General features: G+C 43.4%; 1 protein-coding gene across 10 annotated transcripts in view; it reads left to right on the forward strand.

The window, feature by feature from the left end:
• GPHN (gephyrin) overlaps positions 1-15,963 on the forward strand; it is a 2,075,463-nt gene that overhangs the window by 679,974 nt on the left and 1,379,526 nt on the right. The gene's annotated exons all lie outside the window — the stretch shown is intronic.

Consider the following 15,963-nt stretch of genomic DNA (forward strand, 5'->3'; position numbering starts at 1 on the left):
AGAATAAGAAGGAGGAAAGAAAACAAAGCTTCCTTAGGAGAACACAAGAGCGGAAGAGAACCTGCTCAAAAGACCGAGAAGGTAGTGCTAGGAAGGAAATACTAACCTAGGTAAGAACATAGAGGTACTTGTGGGTGGGACTCTACAATAAAGAAGGGACGAAAATCTGACGGCCCCGTTTTTTTACCTTTATACACAGCCCACTTGTGTCCGACAAAAATAAATTGAGGACACCGCATCCTAGCGATATAAATATACCACGCTAGTTATGTCTTCCCTCTCAGTAATACTAAGGTGTGGGAACTTAGTAATACAGGACACGTAGGGAATAGATCCGGATTACAAAATGGCGGGGTTACCAAATATTAGGAGATTAGCTAAAATGTTAATGAATCAATGTGCAATTGTTAGACTAAATTATTGGACCTAATGAAATGTATTGCGATGTGTTTTTTATAGATATGATTTAAATGAACAAGTCCTGAAGAAGGTGCAAGATTTTTTGAGGCACCGAAGCGCCGCGTCGACAGTTTGTTCCTTATGTCTAATAAATATGATGTATATGTAGACTTGTGTAACAATGCTTAACAGCATTTTTAATATAGCTGACTAACAGCAAAGACGAATGTGCACAAGATTGGTTTTATGAAATGTGTTATTATTTTTAAATTATTTGAATAAATTAATGAAACTTTTAATTTTTGTGTATGCAATGTTTTCATGCTATCTTTTGGTCTGATACATATTAAGTTGTAAATTTGTTAACCAACGCAATACTTAAATCCCTCCCACTGATGCAAACGGCCCCCAGGGGGAATCTAGCATCACTAATCATTTGCCAAACTCAGGAGAAGGAGTTTTTTGTTTTCATAAGATTGTTGACCCAATCCTTTTCCTGTCAAAAGGGTAGCTCCCTCTTTATCTTTTGATATTCAAATTAACATCTCCACCAGCAACCCTTCCTCCCTTCTCACAAAAAGACTGATTGACAATAGAAGAGTCATTAACGACCCCATTATTGTTTCTTTCAACATCAGCCAATTGAGATTGTAAACAACTATTTTCAAAATGATCTTCAATCCATTCATAATCATCTTGTCTATTACCCACCTCAGCACACTCAACATTGTCCTGTTTAGGATTAATAGCAATACTCTTCATGTTCCATACTTTCCCATCACTCAACCTTAAAGCATTCCTCAAAACTTCAACTACTTGTTTGGGTGGATCAAAACAACTTTCCCCCTTTGGTACTTTCCAAGGTTTCCTCACACGACCCAATCTCCAACTTCAATTTGCATATCTTTTGTGCCAAAACGATCATCATAAAAACTTTTACTTTTAGCATGGAGCAAATCCAGATCCTTATTGACCTTAGTAGAAGACCATTGTGTGACCTTCCCTTTTACGAACCAGCCAGGGTTAACTTTGCTTCTTGGTAATCTGCCTCTCATCATAACGAACGGAGACAGACCAGTACTAGCTTGTGATGTTGTTCTGTAAGACCACACCGCTTTTTGCACCTGAACTTTCCAATCCATTCCTTTGTTGACAGCTGCCTGAATTACCCCTTTGATCACTATATTAAATCTTTCGACAGTGCCATTTCTGCTAGGATTGTATAAAGCAGTCGTTTTATGCTTAACACCACATTTTTTAAAATAATCCTTAGCCATGTGTGACAAAAATTGCACTCCATTGTCTGTGAGAATACAATTTGGTAAACCTTCCATAATAAAAATCTTATCTAAAAACTTTAAAACAGAAAGAGTGTCAATCTTACAATAGGCCAATTTGTAAATAGATCTATAGCTACTAATCCAAATTCTTTCATCACACCCATAGGCTCAATAATATCCACAGCAATTGTATTCCATGTGTTGGACTTGGCCCTTAAGGCAGGTTCACCCCTAATCTTTTTGCTTTAGATCTGTGATCTGTATGGATGATTTTCTGGTCTGTGCGCACTTTTTCCCTGTGTCCCAGAGTAAAGTGCGTGCATGTAGTTAGGCTGGCCGGCTCTCCCATAGGGATGCATAGGGAATGTCTGTGTCCCTAGTAGTTCCTGATGTGTGGGGAGTGCATGCTCGAATTTGGTATGTGCGAGCTCGTGAGAATGAATGCTTCGCAATGGTGTATGTGGCATGTGTGTGTCATGTGTAGAAATGCCACTTCTAGGACTTGGCATATTAATGTAAAATATGCCTGCCGTGTGATTGGCTGGAGCTGGCTGGTGAGCCTGGCTCCAGGAAGGCTGGATGGGTCTTCCCGGTGGTGAGTGTGAGATTAGCATGTTGATGGCTTGGGAGGAGTGCACCTGGTCCCTGATGGGCCTGGACTTTCCCCACCCAATGCTGGCTCCACCCCCTGTAGTGCGACTGATGACCCTAGTCCTGCCAGTGAATGAAATGGGTGGTTGAGCCATCAAGGGTGCTTCAAAACCAGCTGCGACTGGTTTTCCCCCACCTTGCAGCTACAGACAAAGGGATTTTACAGTATAAGAAGGGGCTGTGTCCCCATACAATGTGGTTCTGCTTGTGGATCCTTGCCAGAGGGGGCTGCTGCTGCTGCTGGGGCCAAGAGGACCGCCACTTGGCTTGTCTCTCTGCCTGGAGACCCAGTGTGCTGGCTCTGGCCCTGCCTTGCAACCCTGCCTGCCTCCAGACCCTGCTGGAGCTTTGCTGTTGCCTGGGGAGCGCTGCTTATTCTCCTTAGCGCTGAGGAGTGCTTTATTTTGAGCCCTTGGCGCTTAATAGCGCTTTATCCCCCTTCTAGCGCTTCGAGCGCTCTATTTTGTGCAGCCGGTGCCCACCCGGCGTTTGCCCGCTTTATTGCCGATTTTCGGCATAGCGAGTGCCCACCTCGCCTTATAATTTTATTGCCCCGTCCTTGGATATTTAATTTATCACGAGGGAGCCCACTCCTCGGATAATGGGACCCCGCCTGCCTGTCTGAAGCGAGCCGCCGCGCTGCCCGCGGCGACCCTGAAGTGATCGTTGGCCCGGCCAATCCTTGCGCGGCCCGGGAGAGGCGAACCGGAAGTCCCGCCCCCGGAGCCGAGCAGCGAGGAGAGGAGCAGCCGGCCGTCCCCGAGGCTCCCGAGTGAAGGGCGAGCCCCGGGAGAAGGAGCAGAGCCGCCGCGAGAGACCCGGTGAGTGGGGCCGGGAAGAGCGATTAAAGGGAGGGGGGCGTCGGGGCACATTGCCGGTGCCCGCCCCTCCCGTATGCTGACCGGGCCTGAGAGAGGCCCAGCTGTGTAAGAGCCCCGAGGCTCTTGGGGCATTGTTTAATTCCAGATTCCCCCGTGAGGGACTCCAACGTTCCGCCCACACTGGTGACGATCCCCGAGAGGCTCTGAGGGGCATATTTTGTTTATTGAGCCACGAGAAGGCTTCCGCCCAGCCCACATTGTTTTATGAGCCCTGAGAGAGGCTCCCACCCTAATTGATTTTGCGAGCCCACAGAAGGCTCGAGGGGGAAGTTCAAGTTGCTGTAAGAGTCCAGAGAGGCTCTGGGGGCATTTCATTATTTTAGAGCACTGAAGCTCTTAGGTGCCAGTCCCTTTGTTCTTGAGCCCACGAGGCTCCAACTTTGGCATCACCTCTGATTTACAACTGTCCAGCACTTAGTGGACAGTTGCTACGTTTAGGCTTGTGGTTTGTGCTGCCTGCGCAGACCCCCTGACATTGAGACTCAGGGCATTCAGCCCCTTGCGAGGCCAGTTGGCCTGAGGGACAATCCTAGTGTTGTGCTATATGCACCCTGCGCATTGTAATTTACTGATGTATGTGATTCTTGCGCATATGTTCTAACCTGCACCGCTGAATGTGTTTAGTGCCTCATGTGCAATTGTTGATGTCCCATTACCTTTGCTAAAAGTGACCTGCTTAGGTATTTTATGTTTATCCCCTTTGCTAAATGTGACCTGCTTAGAGGATTGTTGATGTCCCATTACCTTTGCTAAAAGTGACCTGCTTAGGTATTTTATGTTTATCCCCTTTGCTAAATCTGACCTGCTTAGAGGATTGTTGATGTCCCATTACCTTTGCTAAAAGTGACCTGCTTAGGTATTTTATGTTTATCTCCTTTGCTAAATGTGACCTGCTTAGGTGATTGTTTAGGTTTCCTTCCCTGTGCTAAAAGTGACCTGCTTAGGTGATGGTATTCCTTCCTAAGGTCCTGATGATAAGGTCCTAGTTCCCTGCGTGATTGTCCTACAGTGTTTTGGGGTTGCGTAGGAGGTACTTACTCTTTACCAGTGATTACTGGTTGTGTGCTACATGTACTATTTTGGTGCTAATCATTATATGTTTATGTGCTAAGTGTATACCTACAAGTATTATTTCTAACAAGTGCCTACCCCTGACAGTGGTCCATGTGGCCCTGTCCTGTACATAATCCCTTGTAAATTCTGCCCGTGCCTGTAAAGTTTGTGTGTTATCTAATGTGTTTTTACTATAATACAAAGGCTATTTTTTATATAACCTTGTGTGGAGTTTCCTTTGTGGTGGGCCTTGGGTGTTGTTGCTGGGGTGCGTGCGCAAATACTTAACTCATACCGCCTCCAAGTTTAGCCTTGCTGCTCGCGCCACGTTACCTAGAGGGTGAGCAGGGGTTATCTTGGCGTGTAAGTCCCTTGCCCTGACTTAGGAGTGGTGGTCTCTGACTGACTTTGGCGTGAGCCCTGGCCAGCCAGGGACCCCGTTTCTAACACCATGGAAGATCTGGGATTAATCCTTCACTCATGCATGGTTTCAAAGTTCTGAGAGTTTTATCTGCAGAACAACACACTTCACAACTTCTGACAAATTTTTCCATATCTCTATCCACTCCTTGCCACCAAAACATGTTTTTGACCATAACTTTGTTCCTTCCAATACCAAAATGTCCTTCATGACACAACTCCAAAATCTTTTGTCTTAAAGACGTAGGGGGAATAATTCTATCACCCCTGAAAAGTATGTTTATCTCAAGAGACAATTCCATTCTAACTTTACAAAAGGCTTTACAACCATCTTCAATGAAACATTTCTTAGGCCACCCCTTGCAGATATATTCCAGAATCTTCTTAAGTTCCACATCTTTCTCTTGTTCCACCATCCACTCTTGATTACTAATAGCAGGTGCCCCTGAATCATGCACCAGAGCCACACTAAAAGTACCCTACGGTCCTCTACACACTCCTCAAGTGGGGAAGGCAACCTAGACAAACAGTCTGCAATAAGATTGTCCCTTCCTGGTAAGTAAACCATCTTATATATATATTCTTTCATGCGCATGGACAACCTAGCCATTCTTGCTGAAGCCCCAGAAATTCCTTCTGAAGACAAAATCTTAACCAATGGTCGGTGATCTGTGCGAATGACTACAGGCTTGCCCCATACAAAAGCTGTGAAGTGTTCCAACGCCCATGCACACGCCAATGCTTCCCTCTCAATGATTGGGTACCTCACTTCCGCAGGGGAAAGTGCTCTAGAAGCAAATAAAATTATCTTTTCTTTCCCATTCATACCCTTTTGGGATAACACTGCCCCCAGGCCCTTATCACTAGCATCTGTTGTCAACAAACACTCCGCATTAGGATAAAAACTTGCCAGAGCATTGACATTTTGCAAATCATCTTTGATCTTTTCAACTTCCTCTTGACAACTTTTTGTCCAATCAAACTTCACATTCTTTTTGAGTAAATTCCTTATATTAAATGTCTTTGATGCAAAATTGCTCACAAACTTCGCACAACATTCAGCGATTCCAAGAAACGCTCTCACCTCTTCTTTAGTACATGGTGCCCCTGAATTTACAATATTAACAATCAATTCTGGTTTAGGTCCGACCCCTTCCTCACTAATGATGTGACCTAAATATGATACACTCCTTTGACTAAACTTACATTTAGATAACTCAACCGTTAACCCAGCCTCCTACAACACTTTTAAAACTTGTCTCAACTTACAATCATGCTCCGCCTGGTTCTTTGCAGCAATTAAAATGTCATCCTGGAAAAATTAGATCATATCCATGTTTCCTAATAACCTATACATCAGCCGCTGAAAGACAGCCGCAGCTGACGCCAGCCCGAATGGCATTCGTCTAAACTGATAGCAACCGAACGGCGTGATGAAGGTCGTAAGACTCCTAGACTCTGGTTCCAACTCTACCTGGTGGTATGCAGCCGAAAGGTCTATTGTTGAGAACCATGCAGCACCCTTTAACGAAGACACCATTTCATTAATCTTAGGTGACGGAAACTTTTCTACAATTAAGGTATTATTTAGATGGCGTAAGTCTATGCATAGACGGATCTTGCCATTAGGTTTCCGTGCAACGACAATATCACTAATCCACTCAGAAGCTTCTACTTCTTCTATGATCCCCTTTGCTAACAGTCTCTGTAACTCTTTTTTCACCTCTTCCCTAATTAACATGGGAATGGGTCTTACTCTGTGTACCTTAGGTTCTGCACCAGCTTTAAGTTGTATTTTATGTTCGAACCCCTGCAACCTCCCTAAAACTACACCAAACACTCCTGGAAACTCTTTGCACAAAACATCACACAACCTACTCTGATCATCCACAACCAGCAATTTTTCCTCGCTATTAGCGTCGAAGATGATGTTTAAATTTTTCTGATCAAACCACCCCAATACTGATGGTCTGACTTTAGACACATATAATTTGCCTCTTGTACTCCTTCCCTTGAATAAGAAGGCAAGCCACCTATAACCTAGCATCTCAATTCTTACATGTATACCCAACAGGATTGATATCAGATGCATACAATTGATTTCCAATTTTTCCCACAAAACTCTTCTTCCAAACTTCCTCATTGACTATAGTGTAGGGAGATCCTGAGTCTGCATACACTTCCACTGCAACACCACCCAAGGAAATATTGCATAAGGGTTTGCCCTGTAATGACTCTTCTGATATATGAATCACTTAATTTCCTCTCACATTCTTAATACATTTGGTTCCTTTTTCATCTTGTTCATCTTCTTCCTCATCCCAAATATACTTTACATTACTTCTTTTGCGACACATTTTACTAAAGTGTCCTAACATCCCACATATCGTACATTTCTTTCTCAAGGCTGGACAATTCCTACTGAAAGCTAAGTGCTCTTTACTATCACAGCAATAGCATCTTCGTTCCTCCCTTTTTGTATCATTTGTTTGGTACCTAGTAGGCTGACCCATCCATTTCCCCTGTGAACTTTGCTGAAACCTGGTCTGCGACTTACTTGCGGTTTGCATCTTACAAACCGCACCTATGCTCTTATCTTCCATCTACTGAGGAACATCTACCTGACATCTCTGCCTTCCTCATAATTGCTAATACGTCATCCAATGGCGCATCACCATTTACCCATAAACGATCCTGTAAGGTAGAATTATTGTTATGCATAACCAACTGGTCTTTTATCAATTCATCGTGCAAATCTCTGAAATTGCAGTCAATAGCTAACTTCTTCAAGTCGTCCACCCAGTCATCTACAGTCTCTTGCTTCGTCTGTTTCCTTTGGAAAAATGTATGTCTTGTCACAACAATACACACTTTGGGCGCAAAATATCTGTCCATATCCTTAATGCAATTCTCAAAAATATCCAAATTCGACTCCTCAATTCTGCTCATACGTGAATGAGTTTTTAAACCAATTGGGCCTAATGAATGTAATAAAATTAATTTCTTAAATCTTTGTTATTCTTTTCTGTTCACCTTATCACGTTCACTTTCCTTTGACACCCTTTATTTGCTTTACTGCACGTTCTTAATACAGGACAATGCGTATAAAAAAGTACATAACATTGTGAATTGTGCTTTCGCTTCAAAAATTGTGACAATAGATTGAAATATTGCATATTGTGTTTCCGTTACTAATCTCAAACAATAGATTAAAATATTGTGTATACATCTTGAGTCTGTTGCTGTTGCCTAGTCTCTATCTTTTCTTTCATTAATTGATTTGGGCGGTTAAAATAACTGACGCCTTCTGATTCGTAAAATTGTGATTTTTCATGTTTAAAAATAAGAGGTCTCGGACCACTGTTTGTTTATACCAAAATGGTTCTGGAGCATTTATTGTAAAATTTTGTTGAGCCATCTCTCCTCTCGTATTTCCACTTGTGTCACCTTTGTCCATAATACTGTATTCTACGTTCAATATGAGAATATTATTCAGTTTCCACAACTTATGATGTGTATCAATACTCCTCCCCGACTATCTCACCTGTATTATTTTAAACCACAGATAAAAATTGCTTCATATTCCATAACTCCTTAAATTATTTTCTGTTCCTTTTAATTATCGATTAACCAAATCCAGGTTTAAAACGTAAAAAAAAAATGGAATAATACTTAATGTTCCCGAAGGTTTCTCCTCCAGTACGCGTTGCTCCGGTGAAAATACTGAAGTAACCACAAAATGTCCTGTGCGTAAGGTCACGTTGCGTGACCTTGCGTAACTACGTCCTTTAATCTCTGGACCTTCCGGCGTTCTGAAGGAGACTTCCGTCCCTCGCGCAACTGCTTGCGCACAGCCCGTGCGAATCTCCGCCACTGCTCGAAAGATGCAGCCGACGGAAAACCAACGGACACAGTGCAGCAATACAATTACTTTACCGAGAGGTATGTCAATCCTTTACTTGGGAATCCGAGGTGCCGTTGTTCAGATAGCACTTTTCCCTCTTTCCACCGCACAGCACAACGTTCCAACGATGATCCAGTATTTAATCAAAAGTCATGAAATTGAGAAAAAATAAACACTTTTCTCAAAATTATATGGGTCCAAATCCGGTTTCCATTGTCGCCAATTGTAATGATGCTCCGTAGTCTGTAGTTAGAGGAAAGCTTTATTGAAGCAATATATAAGCAAATACAGGTGAGTGCCAGGGAGCAGCTGAATCCAAGGACTGCTCCAGTGTAACTGACCCTCACATACGAATGATGCACTTCAACATTCCAAACTAGGACCTCGTGCACTTTAACAAGAATAACAGCACGAGTCTTAAAGGCATACTAAAGTGAAGCAACATAACATCGAGGAAGCCGGATCCTTTTATCCTGAGCCTTTGATCCCATTTGTCTGCCTACCTCTCTGAATCATCTGGCTGCATATCAATCAACTCGCTATAGATCCTACTGATGGTACAGCCTTCTTGTCCTTTGGCCCATCCATGGTAATGTTTTTGATCAATCCTTTTTGGCCGCCTGTTTTCTTCCCCAGGAAACAACGTATCTGTAAATACTTAAAAAAATCTTTCTTGTCTACCCCGTATCTATCTTGTATCTCGGTGAATGACCTGATTCCAGTTGCTCCAACTAAATCCCCAATTGCTTCTACCCCTAGGGCCTTCCAACATCTCGTTGTATTATCATAAAAGACCATCGGTAGTGATGGCTTCATATAAAGAAGGGTGTAATAATGTATTCTTCCTATCCCCATCTTTTTCTGTACTGTCCTCCAAACCAGAGTCTTAAACCTAAACCTTCTTGTAATAAGTAGTCTTGGTAAATCTTAAATAGAGATTTTTTGCATCTTTCCCTACCAATAGCTCATAGATATCCGGTACCCTCCCCTGATTCACAGGATCAAAAGGATTTCCCCCAACTAGTCCACACATATATTGCAGAGCTGATGGTAGGAAATATAATCTAGAGTCATGAATTTCAGGGTCCGCCTTATTTTTCCATATGCCCATATAAATCTATTTACTATCCCCTTCTTGAACCACACTGTCTCAAATATCAAAGGTATTGGTCTGAAAAAAAGAGAACTTTGGATAGGGAGATCATTTTCACCACATTAAGGAGGCCAATCAGTGATCAGTGGAGATTATTAAGGCCGGGCGAAATACTGTGACCTCTTCTGAATGACAGGGGATAGATTAGACTCTGCAATTTGCCCTAAATTGGGTGATATATTTACCCCTAGATACATTGCTGACTGAGCGACCCAAGGGGCATTCAATCCAAGGTGATCGTTAATTACAATTTGTGTTTTATGTTGATTGAGTGAGTACCCTGATATTTTCCCAAAAGCCAGTGTTTATTTAGTTATTTCTGCCAATGCTGACTCCGGAAGTGATATAACGACCCCTAGGTCGTCTTGGTTTCAAACCCATGATAGCTTATGGGCTTTATACCTGGGTTGGCATCGATCCTACGTATTAGAGGGTCAATATAGCAAGCAAACAATAATGGAGAACAAGGGCAACCTTGCCTGACCCCCTTTTAATCTTGAGTTCCTCAGTTTGTCCTCCCATCAATATGAGTCTGGCTGTAGGAGAGGTATACAAAACGCGTAGAGCTTTAATAAAGCCCATTCGGACCCCCAGAAGTACAAGGGCGGCCCAAAGAAAGTTTCAGGAGACCCTTTCAAATGCTTTCTCTGCATCTAATATTATGAATGCCATAGGGTCTCTTGCGACTAAAGTCGCATCAAAAAGCATGATAACCTATCTGACATGGTCTGTGGTCTCCCTCCCAGATCTGAATCCATGCTGTCTGTGCGATATGACTTGTCCGATGACCAAGCTCAATCGGTTTGCCAAGACCTTAGAATATATTTTGGCATCTGTGTTCATCAGAGTGCATGGCTGACATGACCCTGGATATGTGGCTGGCCTCCCTTCATTCAAGAATACCACGATACTAGCCTATGCCCAAGACTCCGGGGGAAGCTCCCCCATCTGTACCTGGTGGAGCATACTAGAAAAGTCCGCCCAAGAGATGGCCAAAGAACTTTATAAAACTTGAGTAGTATTCGGTCCGGCCCTGCTGCCTTTCCTGCTGAAAGCTCAGGAAGTACCCTGAATATTCTCTCGGGTAGGAAAGCAGTTACCATGGCTTCTCGGTCCGGCGTGGAGAATTTTTCCCAGCAGTCAGAAGCTAGATATTCACTAATTGTATTCTCCCCGCTATCCCTGTCAGAATTGTATAATTTCATATAGAACCTACAGAATTCCTCTCTGATTCCCAGTGCTGTAGTAACCAGATTCCCTTTCTCATTCTGAATTGCTGTTATCTCGCTCCACACATTTTTCTGTCTAGTACGCACTGCTAATATACGCCCTGCCCGTTCACTACACTCGTAACATTCCTCCCTTCGAGTCATATAATTCTCGGTAACCTTTGTTATAACTACTTCTCCTATTGCCGCTTTGGGTAGGGCAAGCCTACCCAATATACACACTATAGTGTTTCCAGCCTCTATTGTCCCTACTAGTTATTCTTCAGTTACTCCTAATCTTTGATACTATTCAGTTAGTTTCTGTTGTTGCTTTTTAGAGCGGTGTAGGCAAAAACTCAGTGTCTCTGCACGAATGCCAACCTTTAAGGCGCCCCAGACCATACCAATTCGGGCACTTCCTCTGTTATTTCCCAAAAAATCTTCTATCCATTTCTTCATGTGGGCAATATAACCCTCATCCACTAGCAAGCCTCTTTCGAAGGTCCAATTTTGTTATGTCCTTTCCCCCCTGCCCCGATCTGTATTATTCTTAGCACTAGGGGCTTATGGTCTGACATTACGTTGGAATTTTTTCAATACAACATTTCCTAATTATACACTAACAAACAAAAAATTAATCCAACTAAGCAACTGTTTTGTAAGGAGCCGAAAAAGAAGTCTTCCTGAATCAGAGTCTGACGTTTTTAGATTCCTCCATATATTTAATAGCCCATTCCCCTCAACCAAATGAGACAGAGCCCTTTAGACTCTGGGCTTTCGGTCTTTATATAACCCCGGGCTGTCACCCCACAGCACACCAATCACGTTGATGTTCAAATCCCCACACATTATAATCTGGGTCGGCCACCCTGCTAATTCCAGAATCCAAAAATCGAAAACCTCAGGGTCGTCCCCCGTTGGCCTGTATATTGAACACGGAGTGAATGTGAATGCAGACATTTTTCAAACATAGACAGAGCACAGTTCTATGTGTCTATGTTTGAAAAGTATGTCAATAAGTGCAGAGGTTCTGTAACGTATTGAGGTGATACTGTGGGTGGCACGGTATAAAGACATAGTATTTTCACCGAGTGAGAATAGCTACCCCTCTAGTTCTGGTGCCCTGTGCGGTATGAGTTATAAGATTATATCCCAATTGATCTAGTGCTCTCTTTTTTGCACCCACAATGTGCGTTTCATGGAGGCAGGCAATATTGGAATGCAGCATTTTCAGGTCCTCCGCCACCCTGCGTCGCTCACAAGGGTCATTTAAGCCACAGATATTAACTGATGCTATTCTTAAATTAGTCATGATAATCTTATTTCTGCTTGTAGGGGAAACTTCCTCCCTCCATTGAATACTCTATTCTTATTCTTCCTCTCCCAAAATCTGACAGCTGCTCTAACCTGAGGCGGGCGGCTCTTTTAAATGTCAGCACGCCGAAAATTAAGGGTCTGTAAACCACCCCATGCCTCTTTATCGACCACCAGACACTCTTGCAGTTCCCTGCTTTCTCCCTTTATGGCATTTTCGTCTTTCTCTTTCCCTCCCCATTGTTTGTTTTGCCCTCTGGTGCTCCTGGAAAATGTCTGATGAGGAAAAATATGTGGTGGTCCCGTGCCGGCGGGACTATGCTCTGCTGCTACCAGTCTAGTTTCTTACTGTTGGGCAAAAGGAGAATGTTGTATCTCAAATTGAAAGGTGATCAGTTTATGAATGATCGAAGGAAAGTAATTCTGACTGAACTGCAATCAACGTGAAAAGTGTCCTCTTACCTGCCACAACTCTGATGCCTGCATACAGCTGGCATGATGAAAGCAAACCTCATTTTATCATGATGTTGGCTAGTGTAGCAGTGCAAAGGGATTAGAACTTTATTTTATATTTCTCAATTGAGCACCTTTTCAACCCCTTCTGGGTGGACCACCACTTTCAGCTGGTTCAAGTCGCATTTCAGCAATGCTGTAGAAGCAAGGAACATCTTTCTGCTTCCATCTGTTAGAGAACCTTATCCACTCTGCAGCTGAAAGCGAGTTACATCCTCTTGTTGGGGGGTGTGAGGTAAACACACTGATGTTGAGACAGTCCCCCTACATTAAATAACATGAGCATTATTCTACCCTGTAGGAAAGGGGGATTGTATAACCGCACAAGAGATACTCTACTGATAGACTGCATTATATACTTATCGTTGTTAGTGCCATCACTAACATTGTCTACTTCCAGGATGAAAACACCTGTGCTCCCCCACGAGATAGCTGACGCTGTGCAGTTGAAGTATCTATTAGTTTGTAATCTTAAGAAGTTTCAGTTGGGGTATCTTACCCAGGTCTGCTTCCCATAAAGCCTTTTTAGGGATCTCAGAAGCTCATAGAACTAATCTGGTATATGATGTCCAATGATCAGTACTTCATGGTGAACAAGAGTACGACATAGGCGTAAGCGTATAGAATATGCATGTATAACAACTATTTACATTTCTTAGGGCCCGATGTAGGTCACCAAATACCGGTCGGTAACGGCCGAATTCGGCCGTTACCGACCCGTATTTGGTGATTGAGATGTAGGGGGCTATATTTTACAGAATCAGTAAATTTACTGATTAGGTAAATTTACCGATTCTGTAAAATACCGAATCGGTAATTTTACCGATTCGGAAAATTCCTGATGTAGGTAGCACTGTTTCCAGTGCTACAGGCCTTTCAGATTCGGTATTTTACCACCCAATCCAATTGGGTGGTAAAATACCGAATCCAGGTGTGCATGCACATGTGTGCATGCACACCTATGCCATGTGACAGACAGACATGCCCTTAGGGCATGTCTGTGTGCCACATGGCACACATGCCTGTATTTGGGGTGCTAGAAGGTGTCAAAGTGACACCCCCTGCACCCTTGCTGGAATCGGTATTTACCGAATCGGTAAATACCGATTCGGTAATGCCCATTGATTCCTATGGTCTTCAATGCCCATTGGAATCAATGGGCATTACCGAATCGGTATTTACAGAATCGGTAAATACCGAATCTTAACGTTTCGGTATTTACCAATTCTGTATTACCTACATCCCCCCCCAACCCCCCTCTCTATTTTACCACTTCTTAAATACCGATTCTGTATCATTCGGTATTTAAGAAGTGGTAAAATAAAATTACCTACATTGGGCCCTTAGTGTCTTAGTATAACCACCAGGTTAGGAAATTCTGTTATGTTGTATTGATTTGTGAACATGCATGTCACCCGCCACACCCCTGGTTATTTATTTATCTGCTGCTGGTGGTAGAGTATGCCAAAACATTACCATCCGAGGGAGAGTCAGACCAGTGTTTCTCCTGCCCTAATCCCTTTCCTTGCATTCTGGGCCTGGGGAGAGGGTGTCGTGGTGCACATCCAAAGTGGGTTCACATACCCGTAACTGTACATTCTCAAACCCAGGACCTGTGAAAGCAAACAAAGGAGATGAGAAATGAGATATCTGGGCATAGCAATACATTCTGTCACCTTGCAGTAGACCATTTCATGGACTTTTGGTGAGACAGAGCATCGTTATTATGTTGTACCCTCGTGAACATGTTCACTCTGGGACTAGTGATCTTAGAGTCCATAATTTTGTGTTCACAGGAAAAACACGACACGCCTGCCATTGTCTGTCTCCACATGGTGTACTGCAGATGTTGAAATGTTTGTGTTCTTGTAAATAGTCGTCTTTTTCTGGGTTTGCCATTTTCTTGCTATGTCCACGTACAGGTGCCCTGCTTCATTCGGCAATCAGTTTCTCACTTTGAAGAACATTGAGACCAGATCTACTGTTAAGTGTGTTCGCAGAGGGAAGCTAGCTCATAGAAAACAATTGAGCATTATTAGCAATGGTCAGTGGCACCTCCTCCGCTAAGGCGGAGGAACGTGGCTTCACTACTGTTGGAGCAGTGTAAAAGGAAAAATATGGGCAGCCCTCTTTTTGGCGGTGGCGGAGGTGAGTAAGCCATGTCTGTCGACTACCACCACCCCCCTGCTCTCAAGAACAAGTCGTCCATCAGATGCCACCTCCCCCTCACGTCCGACAGAAAAAGTTGTCAGCCAGCCACTAATCAACCACCACCCCCTGCTGTTACTGGCACGGGGCAGCAAACTATGGGGCCGCCCCGGGTGGCAGTAGGTCTAGCTACGCCAATGCACTTACCACCCCTTTGACCCAAATATCAACAGGGTCCTTAACTTATAACAGAGTGCTGAGGTAAACCTCGAGTCAGGAGGTCACCTTTGACCAGTTCAAACTTAGAATCATTGACTCTTCAGTCTTGCTTTAGTTAAAAATAAAAACAGGATAGCAAGACAACAGCTACTTTAAATAAGCAAATGTCACAGCCTAAATAAAGGTCTATGCAAATGAAATCGTAATGTTAGGTTCCTCACTTTCTGCAGAGCACTGGCGAACTGCCACAGTGATAAAGGCCACCTTGTAGGGGTGCCCACACTCAGGCATGCCGCATCCTTTTCTCTGAGCAGCTGACAAAGGAGAACACGTTGTTAGTCATGTTCGACCAATCCTGGCCTTGAACAGTATTGATCATCAATTATTTAATAAGCGGAGGCGTCATGCCAGTTAGTTCCAGCCCTGTGTACTGTGATGTTGTGCTCCCGCAGAGCGGCAGGCAGGTGTTGGTAATGGGATCATTATCCTCTCTCGGTGCCACCTCACTGCTTGGTGTTCTCATCAGCTCTGTGTGACTGCTAGGCCATTGATTTGATTGTAGAGCCCTCAGTCTGCTCATGACACTCAATTAACACTCTTTTTCTTAAAATTGGAATCTTTGCCTTAGTCAATGCATCTCAGTGCGTGCCCAAAGTAGATTTTTAGTGCTTTTATGATTGAAGAGAACTTCAAGTAACACAAAGATAATATCTTATCCCATTCAAGATCCAGGTGGGCATGAAGTGTCGAGGATAGGTGTTGAGTGGTAATGCTAGAGTATGCGTCTCATCGAGGATTGGATGGAAGTGAGAGACCCTCG

The sequence above is a fragment of the Lissotriton vulgaris genome, chromosome 9 (assembly GCF_964263255.1).
Source record: "Lissotriton vulgaris chromosome 9, aLisVul1.2, whole genome shotgun sequence".
In the NCBI taxonomy this organism is placed as follows: Eukaryota; Metazoa; Chordata; class Amphibia; order Caudata; family Salamandridae; genus Lissotriton; species Lissotriton vulgaris.